Source organism: Lathyrus oleraceus, chromosome 7, assembly GCF_024323335.1.
Source record: "Lathyrus oleraceus cultivar Zhongwan6 chromosome 7, CAAS_Psat_ZW6_1.0, whole genome shotgun sequence".
In the NCBI taxonomy this organism is placed as follows: domain Eukaryota; kingdom Viridiplantae; phylum Streptophyta; class Magnoliopsida; order Fabales; family Fabaceae; genus Lathyrus; species Lathyrus oleraceus.
In genome coordinates, this window is record NC_066585.1 from 205,058,617 (window position 1) to 205,071,829 (window position 13,213).

A 13,213-nucleotide genomic window follows, 5' to 3' on the forward strand; every position below is an offset into this window, starting at 1 on the left:
ACCTTGAATTGTTGTAATGGATGCCGCTGTTTTTCGCTCTGTTTTGATCTTTGCCCATCTGACCTGTTTTATTATAACCATGCTCTGTTTACCTGATACTATTACTGCTTTGGTGCAACTCTTGATTGCACCCTGATTGGTATTCTAACCCGTTTTGCTGAATTTTGTAAAGGCTCACATATCCCAGGAAAAGAGTGCTGTTTAGGCCTTCCACTTTATTTGTGGGATACCCTTATGAAGATCCACCCTAAATTGCTTAATTAATTTTAATGTATTAATTTTAATGTATTAATTTTAATGTATTGATTTTAATGTGGAGATTCATCCTAATCACCTAATTGACTTTAAAATATGGCCTTTAAATATGTGATCTTGGACCTCTCTTGTGCCTTACGATATTACGGTATTACGGTCATGTCCCGCGAATGTGGGGATACCCTTAGCAAAGACTCCTCGATTAAATCATCATGTCCCTTTAAAATAAATCATAGTCCCTCGGATGTTGCCTTCGAATATATGATTTTGTCCCTCGATGACCCTTCGGTGTAGCCTACGGTTAAATGATGATCGTCCCTTCGAATGCTAAGGTATCCTTACAACTGTTGCCTTCAATGACCTATCGATGACCCTACGATGACCCTTAAACATCCAAAGGGTAAAATTACTTACTTCTCAATAGTAAGGACAGTTTTACCCTCATAAGGATAGGAAACGTTCATAACGACCTTAGGAAGGTATAACTCTCAATTACTGGATCCTAACCTAAAACATTTTCCACCCCTCACACTTTACACTTTACAAATCCTAGAAAATCACCACTTGGTATACATTCATACTAGAATCATTACCAAGTTATATTTTTCTAAACCGTTTTTTCAAAATCAAACGAGATAAATACTTTGTATACATTCATACGAGAATCATTACAAAGTTAAACTCTCTTTTTCGAAACATTTTTTTTTAACAATTCACGAACACTTTTCAGACAAAAATATAAGTGATCCAGTAATTAAGAGCCCATGGATAACCATGGATACAAAGGGTGCTAACACCTTCCCTTTGTATAATGTACCTCCCGAACCCAAAATCTATTGAGGTCTTTCCTGTTCTTTTCCACCTTTCCTTATTGGATAAAAGAAAAGTCGGTGGCGACTCTTGCTATCCGCGACATTGCGATAAAAAGCAAAACACCCCAAGTCAGTTCACCGTATGACAACTGGTACTTTGACAGTGGATGCTCAAGACATATGACTGGTATGGAAAATCTACTGGTGGATATTCAACCTCACACTACCAGCTATGTGACCTTTGGTGATGGTGCCAAAGGAAAAATAAAAGGTGTGGGTAAGCTGGACTGCTCTGGAGTTCCTGTGCTGTTAGTAAGAGGACTAACTGCAAACCTCATCAGCATAAGCCAGCTGTGTGATCAAGGGTTCCATGTTCAGTTTACTAAGGAGTTATGCATTATGACAAATGGTGACAATCAGGAAGTTATGAGAGGAACCAGGTCCAAAGATAACTGTTATCTGTGGGAACCTAAAGTCTCTAACTTTTCCATAATATGCTCCTCAGCCAAGGAAGAACAGGAGGTGAAGCTGTGGCATAGACATCTTGGACATCTCCACTTACGGGGAATGAAGAAGATTATATCCAAGGAAGCAGTCAGAGGAATTCCAAAGCTGCTTATTGATGAAGGAAGAGTCTGTGGAGAATGCCAGGTGGGCAAGCAAACCAAGATGTCACATCCGAAGCTGGGACATCCTACAACTTCCAGAGTTCTGGAACTGTTGCACATGGACTTAATGGGACCTATGCAGGTTGAAAGTCTTGGTGGGAAGAGATATGCTTACGTGGTGGTTGATGACCATTCCAGATACACGTGGATAAGCTTCATCAGAGAGGAGTCAGATACTTTTGATGTCTTCAAAGACCTGTGCATAAGACTTCAAAGGGAAAAGGACAGTTGTGTGGTCCGGATTAGGAGTGATCATGGTACGGAGTTCAAGAATTCCAAGTTTGATGAGTTTTGCTCGTCTGAAGGAATAAGTCATGAGTTCTCCTCCCCTATAACTCCCCAGCAGAATGGGATAGTTGAAAGAAAAAATAGAACTATTCAAGAATCTGCCAGAGCAATGATTCATGCAAAGAAGCTCCCCATGCACTTTTGGGCTGAAGCAATGAATACCGCATGCTATGTTCACAACAGAGTTACCTTGAGAAAAGGAACCTCCTCCACTCTATATGAAATATGGAAAGGCAGAAAACCCACAGTGAAGTACTTTCATATCTTTGGAAGTAAATGCTACATTCTCACAGATCGTGAACAGAGAAGGAAGCTGGATCCCAAAAGTGATGAGGGTATATTTCTAGGATACTCCACTAACAGCAGAGCATACAGAGTGTTCAACTACAGGACCAATGTCCTGATGGAATCCATAAATATTATTGTGGATGATAAAGAGGAAGGAATCGATGTCATAGAGGATGTTGAAACATTCCTTGACAGTTCAACTGACATTCCAGTCAAGTCTGAAGAAGTACAGGAACCTCCGCCTGAATGTGAAGTAGATGCAACCACCAAAATGCCATCTATCAGAATTCAGAAAGACCACCCTAAGGATCTTATCATAGGGGATCCTAATAGTGGTGTGACTACCAGGTCACGGGGAATAAGCTCAAATTCCTGCTTTGTATCCAAGGTTGAACCAAAGAATGTGAAAGAAGCCCTGACTGACGAATACTAGATCAATGCCATGCAAGAGGAACTTGAGCAATTCAAAAGGAATGAAGTATGGGAGCTAGTTCCAAGACCTGAAGGGACCAACATCATTGGTACCAAATGGATCTACAAAAACAAATCTGATGAGAAAGGAGTAATTAGTAGGAATAAAGCAAGACTAGTAGCTCAAGGATACACTCAAGTTGAAGGGGTTGATTTTGATGAGACATTTGCTCCTGTGGCTAGGCTTGAGTCCATCAGATTGCTGTTAGGGGTAGCATGCATTCTGAAGTTTAAACTATTCCAAATGGATGTGAAGAGTGCATTCTTGAATGGCTACTTGAATGAAGAAGTCTATGTGGAACAACCTAAAGGGTTCTGTGATCCTAACCAACCTAAGCATGTATACAAGTTGAGGAAAGCCTTGTATGGGTTGAAACAAGCACCTAGAGCATGGTATGAAAGGTTGACCGAATTTCTGACCTCAAATGGATACAGAAAAGATGGTATAGATAAAACCTTGTTTGTGAAGGATGAAGACGGCAAAATCATGATTGCTCAAATCTATGTGGATGATATAGTCTTTGGTGGTATGTCAGAACAAATGGTAACACATTTTGTTCAACAGATGCAATCTGAGTTTGAAATGAGTCTGGTTGGGGAACTAACCTACTTTCTTGGAATGAAAGTCAACCAAATGGAGGACTCTATGTTTCTCTCCCAAAGCAAGTATGCCAAAAACATCGTTAAGAAGTTTGGTATGGATAATGCTAGGCACAAAAGGACTCCTGCTCCTACTCATCTGAAGTTAACCAAAGATGATGGAGGGCCTAGTGTTGATCAATGCTTGTATAGAAGCATGATAGGCAGTCTACTATATCTAACTGCAAGTAGACCTGACATTTCTTATGCAGTTGGAGTGTGTGCGAGATACCAAGCAGAGCCTAAGGTGAGCCACTTGAATCAAGTAAAAAGGATTCTCAAGTACATCAATGGGACTTGTGACTATGGGATGCTGTACTCACATGGGTCTGAGCCTGTCCTATCTGGGTACTGTGATGATGACTGTGCTGGAAGTGCTGATGATAGAAAAAGCACATCAGGAGGATGTTTCTTCTTGGGAGACAATCTCATATCTTGGTTCAGCAAGAAGCAAAACTGTGTATCCCTGTCCACTGCAGAGGCTGAATACATAGCTGTTGGAAACAGTTGTTCCCAACTGGTATGGATGAAACAGATGCTCACTGAGTACAATGTCACTCAAAATGTCATGACATTATTCTGTGATAATCTCAGTGCCATCAATATTTCCAAGAATCCCATCCAACACAGCAGGACCAAACATATTGACATTAGACATCACTTCATCAGAGATCTGGTGGAAGACAAGGTGATTACCTTGGAACATGTAGCCACTGAACTGCAACTGGCTGACATATTTACAAAGGCTCTGGATGCTACTCAGTTTGAAAATTTAAGGGGCAAACTGGGAATATGTCTCTCTGAGACCTTATAGCAACCAATGATGTTTGGAATGTATTTATTGGAACTATGTTCTGATTGGTCAACAGATCATAGCTATACCACTTGCAACAAGTGTGGCAACAAGAGGGTAAGGAGACACCCTAACGTGAGAAGGCCTATGCACCTGCAGGAATTCAAGGACGTTGTTCATGCAGGAGTGGTTCTGGATGTCAGAAACAAAGTCATGGCATCTGATATGGCCGTACCTACAGTAAAGCAAAAGTGGGTGATTACTTGATCAAAGCTGTGAAGCAAGATCAAGTGGGTGCTAACTTGGTTGAAACTGTGAAGTAAAACCAAGTCTGTAAGTCTGTCATTTTTTCTGTTTATGTTGTTGGCTTTAGCAACATTTTTGACAAAAAGGGGGAGTAACAGGTGATACCCCAGACAACAGATTGGTCTGTTAAAACAGACGTTCATGACAGATTCGAAGATTCCCTCCCCTGCAGCTCCTCTATGTTGAAGTTTTTATTTAACTTCTGTACCTCTGTATGTGTGTTGTGGATGTGTGCGGCAATTAGAAGTTTTTATTTAACTTCTGTATGTGTGCTGTTATGTGAAGTTTTACTTAACTTCCATGTGTGTGAGTGTGCTGCCACTCTGAGTGTATTAGCTAGGTTTATTTCTTGCTAGATGTGTGATTCCGCTGCTATGAACTCTGTTATGGGGATCAAAGTGTTTTAGCCAAAAATTTGCCAAAGGGGGAGTCTGTAGGTGCTTGATTGGCTGCATTATATGGTAAAACACTAGCTGGATTCTAATGTCTTGACTGATGTCATGACATGGTGTGTATGTGTGACTGCATTGTAGGTTAGAATATCTAACTGTACTCTGATGTCTTGATTGATGTCATGACACACTTGAGTAGTTACTGCAGGATTAGCTAATACAGGATTTATTGAATGTCAAACTGGATGTTGTGACATTCATCCCTGTCAGCAGATACTGAGGAATAGAACAGTTGGTGTTCTGTTAGAGCTCAGTATTCATTTGCAGTCTGGTTATCAAGGAAATACCAGACCTGGCATAAGGCCTACTATATGAATGTCAAACTGGATGTTATGACATTCATCATGGACACCATATACTGAATAATAGACAGAGTGGTGTTCTGCTACACTTCAGTATGTTTCTTAGTCTGTTCTTCAAGAGGATAACAGAACTGACTTAAGGCCAAATGTGTAAATGTCAAATTGGATACTTTGACATTTATTAATGTAAGCTGCTACTGTAGTATGGTCATTTTGGTCATATACAGGTCAGCAAAATTGTACAGTCTGTTTTCTGGAAAAACAGACTTAGCATATGATCCTTGATGTCAAGCTGAATGTCGTGACATTCATTCCTGACAGCATATGCTATATTGTAGGTTGTTCAGTTTTCTGTTTCAGCTTTTTCTCAGGCTATTCTTCAGGGATTCAACAGCTGAGAGAAAATCCAGGAAATCAACAACCAAGCTACATTTAATGAACCTAACAAATAGCCTATTTATTAGTAACCTAGATGTGGAATTTAGGGGAACTCGCGTGACCTTAAATTCAGGAGAATACAAGTGCAAAGGCCCAAGTACTGCAATATAAAAGGAAGTCGTTCCTTCATTCAGAACTGGGGATTTTGAGGCGTGAAGATTTAGTGTGTCCATCATACTTCACTGCTGTATTTTTGTGAGTCTTGTATTAGACATATCTTGTAAGCCAAGCCTTTATCACGTTGATGATTGCTTTGGCATAGGGTGTTCATTGAGTTGTAAGTGTTGTGTCGCTCAAAGCTTTTAAGCGTGAGTGCTGTGTATCTTGATTAAAGTTGTAAAGCACAATCAAGAGTTGTTTAAAGTGTGACTTCAAAGTTGTCTTTAATATTGATTAAAGGTAGTAATCACTGAGGTGATTGAGGGGGAGTGAGTAGGAACTCTGATCTTAGAGTAATATTGAAATTGCATTGGGTAGGGATTAAGTGACAAGTTGTAAACGGGTGAGTTTAGCTTTGAATTAATACTACTGATAGTGGATTTCCTCCCTGGCTTGGTAGCCCCCAGATGTAGGTCATGTTGGACTGAACTGGGTAAACAATTACTTGTGTTATTTACTGCACTTACTTTTAAGTTCTGCATAATTCTTGTCTGTGCAGAATTGGATGTCATAACAACCCTTGTGACATCTAAAGTCTGATAACTAGAATTTCACTTGTGTTACTAATCTTGCTTTATTTTTAGTAACCACCCCTTGTTCATCAGATTTATTCTTGTAAACCCACTTTGTTCCAATAACATTTATTCCTTCAGGTCTTGGAACCAGTTCCCATACTTCATTTCTCTTGAACTGGCCTAACTCTTCCTACATGGCATTGCTCCAAAATTCATCAGTTAAGGCTTCCTTGACATTCCTAGGCTTAATCTTGGACACAAAACAACCATGTGAGATCACTTCCCTTGATCTAGTTGTGACCCCTTTATTTGGCTCTCCTATAATGAGATCTTTAGGATGATCCTTCTGAATTATGATAGAGGGTCCCTTATTAATTTTGTCAGCTTCAGGTTCAGCTTGAGTGAGTTCACTCTCATTACTTTTGTCTGGGAAATCAGCTGGGGCATCATTTAGAGATGTCTCAACATCGTCTGTGACATCAGTCTGTTGATCATCAACCACAACATTGATCGATTCCATCATTACTTTTGTTCTGGAATTAAAGACTCTAAATGCTCTGCTGTTTGTTGAGTAGCTTAGAAATATTCCTTCATCACTCTTGGGATCCATCTTCCTTCTTTGTTCACGATCAGTCAAGATATAACATTTACTACCAAACACATGGAAGTATTTGACAGTAGGTCTTCTTCCTTTCCAGACTTCATACAAAGTAGTAGGAGTCCCTTTCTTCAAGGTTACTATGTTGTGAACATAACAGGTTGTGTTCATTGCTTCAACCTAGAAGTGGTAGGGCAATTTCTTAGCATGAATCATAGCTCTGGCAGATTCTTGGAGAGTTCTATTTTTCCTTTCTACCACACCATTTTACTGAGGGGTAATGGGAGATGAGAACTCATGACTAATTCCTTTAGATACATAGAATCCAGCAAATTTTCTGTTCTCAAATTCTTTCCCATGATCACTTCTGATTCTAATAACCTGACTTTCTTTTTCTCTTTGAAGTCTTAGGAAAAGATCTTTGAATACTTCAAATGCATCAGATTTTTCCCTTATAAAATTGACCCAGGTGTATCTGGAGAAGTCATCCACCACCACATAAGCATACTTTTTTCCACCAAGACTTTCCACCTGCATAGGTCCCATCAAGTCCACGTGGAGAAGTTCTAGTACTCTAGAAATGGTGTCATGTCTGAGCTTCCGATGTGACATCTTTGTCTGTTTTCCAATCTGACACTCCTCACAAACTCTTCCTTCATCAATCTTTAAGTTTGGAATTCCTCTGACAGCTTCAACAGATATAATCCTCTTCATTCCTTTAAGATGCAAATGGCCCAATTTTTGATGCCATAGTTTCACTTCTTCTTCTTTGGCTAGAGTACACATTGATGAATAACCAGTTTCTTGAGAACTCCACATATAGCAGTTGTCCTTAGACCTGACTCCTTTCATGATCACTTCATTTTCTTTATTAGTAATCAGACATTCAGTTTTTGTGAAGTTTACATTTAGACCTTGGTCACATAGTTGACCGATGCTGATTAGGTTTGCAGTCAGTCCTTTAACAAGTAGCACATTGTCAAGGTTAGAGACTCCATGGCAGTTTAGCTTTCTAATCCCCTTGATTTCACCCTTTGCTCCATCACCAAAGGTTACATAGCTAGTGGCATGAGGATGAAGGTCAGTTAGCAGGTTTTTGCTTCCAATCATGTGTCTGGAGCATCCACTATCAAAATACCAGTCTTCTTTGGCTGAAACTCTGAAGGAAGTGTGAGCTATCAGGTTAGTAGCACCAGTCCTAGGAACCCATTATTTTCTGTTGACAGGGATGTGGTGTTTGGGTCTAGGTTGATGATGAGAAGGACTAGGATAGCCATATAACTTAAAGCAGAATGGTTTTATATGGCCAAATTTTCTACAGTAATGACATCTTCATCTTTGGTGTTTTCCTTTATGTTGTCTTTCCTTATGATGTTGTGACACATGATGTGACATCTTTGGTTTGCTACCAGTGTGACTACACTCAGGTTTGGATTCATTGAACCCAAGGCCAGACTTCCATCTTTGGTGTTTTCCTTTATGTTGTCTTTCCTTATGATGTTGGGACACATGATGTGACATCTTTGGTTTGCTACCAGTGTGACTACACTCAGGTTTGGATTCATTGAACCCAAGGCCAGACTTGTCTCCTGCCATTTTTCCAGTCTGGAGAATTTTGTCTAAGGTGTCAGATCCATTGTTTAGCATTCTGACATACTTAGTCATCTCATCCAGTTTGGAGTTCAAGAACACTACTTCAGCCTTCAACTTAGAGATGGTTTCCAAGTGTTCTGTCTTCTCATCCTCTAGTTGTGTTATCAATTTCTTCTGACTTTCCACTTGTTGACACACATCTTTACTTCTGTGACATAACTTTCTGTAGGTAGTGGCTAACTCATCAAAGGTTACTTCATCATCACTTGAGTCTTCATCAGAACCCCATTTTCCAGTCAAGGCAGTCACAAGATTTGCAGACTCTCCTTTTGTTTCACTTTCATCAGACCAAGTAGCAGTAAGACTCTTCTCTGTTTCTTGAGGTAGGTCCCACATTCAGCTCTAATATGTCCATACCCATCGCATTCATGGCACTGAACTCCTTTTCCTTGTTTGGACTTTTCATCAGATCTTGTTCTTCTTCCAGCATCATTGGACCTACTGATGTCAGATGAGATGTTCTTGACATTAGACTTAGACCTTACATCCATCTTTTTCAGAAGTTTGTTGAACTGTCTCCCCAGTAATGCTACATCATTTGCCAGATCTTCATCAGTATCTTGACCACTTTCTTCCTCTTTCTCTTCAATGTTCGACATGAAGGTTATGCTTTTGGCTTTCTTTTTAGATCCATCACACATTCCCAACTCAAATGTTTGGAGGGATCCAATTAGCTCATCCACTCTCATATTGCAAATGTTTTGAGATTCTTCTATGGCTGTCACTTTCATGGCAAATCTCTTGGGAAGTGACCTGAGTATTTTCCTCACTAGTTTTTCATCTGACATCTTCTCACCCAGGGCTCCTGAGGCATTAGCAATTTCAAGGATATTCATATGAAAGTCATGAATATTTTCATCTTCTTTCATCCTCAAATTTTCAAACTTGGTAGTGAGCAGCTGCAATCTAGACATCTTCACTCTAGAGGTGCCTTCATGAGTGGTTTTGAGAATATTCCAAGCATCTTTATCCACCTCACAGTTGTTCACCAGTCTGAAGATGTTCTTATCAACCCCATTGAATATAGCATTCAATGCTTTGGAGTTTCCAAGGGCTAGTTCATCCTTCTCCTTGGTCCATTGCTCCTCAACCTTCTTATCAGTTGTAGCTTCTCCTTCCTTAGTAATAACTGGATGTTCCCAGCCTGTTAGAACAACCTTCCAAGCCTTATTATCCAAATATTTCAGGAAGGCTACCATTCGAGGTTTCCAGTAGTCATAGTTAGATCCATCCAGAATTAGTGGTCTGTGAACAGATCCTCCGTCTCTATCCATAGTACCAGAAAGTAACGTCCCTAGATCTCACCCAGAACCAGAGCAGGATGCCTGCTCTGATACCAATTGAAATTCTGGTATCAGATATGAGATGTGGAAGGTAATGTCACGACACTAATATCTGAACAATATAAACAGGATAAAAGATAAAGAACAGTAATACAAGTGACACAAGCAATTGTTAACCCAGTTCGGTGCAAACTCACCTACGTCTAGGGGCTACCAAGCCAGGAAGGAAATCCACTAAACAGAATTAGTTCAAAGACTCTCAGTAAACAACTTCAAGTTACAGTCTTTTCACCTAATCTCTACCTGTGTGACTTCTATCTAAGAACTCTTAGATACGAGATCCCACTCACTCCCCCTCAATCACAACAGTGATGTACAAACAAATATTACAATGAAAGAAGACACTCTTCAAGAACACATACTTGATCTTGCTTAAAAGCTTCAACCAAGTAAACACACAATCATGATTCAAAGCTTAGAGTGGACAAATTACAACTCAAAAGTCAGTCCAATTCAATCATCTATGGATGAATGAATGGCTCACAATACACACGACCACACAAGACTAAAACCCTTATTCTCTCTCAATATTTCGTTCGTTATTTCTTGTGTGTTAAAACCAGGTTTTCCATGCCCTTTATATAGAAGTGTTTGGCTGGGCTTGGACAACATAAAACCCTAAAACTATTTTCCATTCATATCTTCTCATGACAGCTTATTATATCTTGTTGGAAAATAAGTCAATCTAGTTTTAATTACTGACTGAATGACGCGTTCAATCATCACATCAATCACACAGAGATTAACATTGAAATCACAATCACACAATACATAACATTCAAACTGACTGTTCTGTATACAGATGTCTTGACATCGGGTCTGACATCTCAGCAAAATCCTGCACATCCACATTTTAAACACCCTGCAGGAACCTGTTATCTCATGTCAAGACAATACTTGTGACAACTTATGAATACTCTAGGTTTTACCAAAATTGATGCCAACACATAGAACCAGCAAAAGATAAGAATCTTCGCAAGAAGGTGGTGAATGTTGGGTATGCTCTAACTCACCCGTCATTTCAATATTATCGTGATGAAATTAGACTGTCTAATGAAGACGCAGGGAGATGGCTAAATAACATACCAGTAGAGTAGTGGACAAGGGCATTTGACAGAGGTTGTCAATAGGGCCACATGACAACAAACCTTGTGGAATACATGAACGGGGTATTCAAAGGAATTCGAAATCTACCGATAACCGCCTTGGTAAGATCGACCTATTATAGGTTGGCTTCTACGTTCGCAACCAAAGGTGAAAGATGGAGTGCGGTGTTAATGTTCAGGCAAGTATTCAGTGAGTGTTGCATGAAGGTCATGAAAGAGGAGAGCATCAAAGCTAGCACACACGCTGTAACAGTATTTGACCGTCATAGGCAAAATTTCAGCGTCCAGGAAACAATAGACCACAACGAGGGGAGACCAAATTCAGCCTATGCTGTTAGACTAAACAGAAGTTGGTGCGATTGTGGAAAGTTACAGGCCTTTCACATTCCTTGCTCCCATGTCATTGCAGCATGCGCTTATACTCGCCAAGACGCTTACATCCATTTATCTGACGTGTACAAGGCCGTCACCGTCATGAATGTATATAATCAAAGCTTCTCGGTACTATCAATGGAGGAATACTGACCTCCATATGAAGGTGATATAGTTTGGCACAACGACGAGATGCGTAGAAAGAAAAAAGAAAGGCCAAACAGCACACGTATCAGGGCAGAAATGGATTCCACAGATAAAATGATAAGACTATGTAGTATCTGTCATCAACCAGGACACAACAAGAACAATTGTCCCAATCGAAGAGTATCATCTGGGTCTTAAGCTTTTTGTAACATTGTATTTATGTAACCTTCAATCATTATATATCATTAAGTTTTTGTTACAACGAGGTTCACAACAAACATCAGTTCAAAATAAGCTATCTGAAAACAGAAATATTTCTAACTGATTACAACAATCAAATTGATGTCATCTCGACCAAACATCATTTCCCTAGCATCCTTATCAGTCTTCATTCGCACCCAACCAAAGATACTGTCAAGTCTCTTAATACTTCTAATTTTCCCCCTTCTGGCATTTTCTCATCTAACCAACAAACCAACTCCCTCTTCAGTTGATCGAACATAGTGATGTTCCAGAACATCATCAACATCTGAGGTTTGTCTCTCGCATAAATCACCTTTCCGTATCGGCGACGAACACCAAACATGATTTCCAAATGATTAAATGACATGTGGAACAATGACTCACACAACACATCTGTTTATAACAAAAAAATTGCATTTTACACTGAGGTGCCAATCCAATTGGCGCCTCCTCTCAAGTAATACACAGGGGCGCCAATTGGATTGGCTAGGGCAACTGTCCTAGCCAATCCAATTGGCGTCTGCATTCAATTTTTAAGAGGAGTCACCAATTGAATTGGCGCCTCCTAAAAATGGGGTAGTTTGAGAATTTATTTGAAACCAGGGGTATTTTAGGAATTTCCTTGAAAAAGTGGGTTATTTTTGTAAAAAATTCACATTAGAGAAACAATAATAATAATATGATGAAGTTGAATACATTAGAGAAATATTTGCATGTTTCTCATCTTCATCAAAGGATTCATCAACATGATCCCATGTGCAGATGAAGCTGTTATTGTTGCACCCAAGCTTCAAGTTTCCATCCAACCAAGCACTTCCATGGAGGTTTCAACTTCCACTGTCGATAATACTAACAACATGGGTAACACATTTTATCAAATTTTACTTTATTCTTTCAATTTTTCATGTGATGCCGTTAATTCTATGGCAGGGTTAGTATTTGAATAGAATGTTATATAATCTGCAATTGACAACTTTGATTCTAAGACTATGTTATAATAAAATTGTTTTATTAATGGAAAATCCAAAATTTGTACGACATGTGGTTGCTTGGGAAGAAAGTATTATAAAATATTTTTGTTTTTAAATTTTATAGATGTGGATAGGATGATAATTTGATCCATTTCAATGGACACCCGTAAAATTATCCTTAACAGATAGGGTAAAAATCCATAAAAATGGGTACGGACATATGCTCAGATAATTACCCAAAAAAATAAGCAGGTGATGGTGCGGATATGAGCACCTTGGTACCCACCCGCACAATATACATTTATGTATTTTCATTTAGATTTATATATTTTAATTTATATTATTATATAAAATTTATGTCTATCAATTTTAAAAGATATATCAATGTTAAACC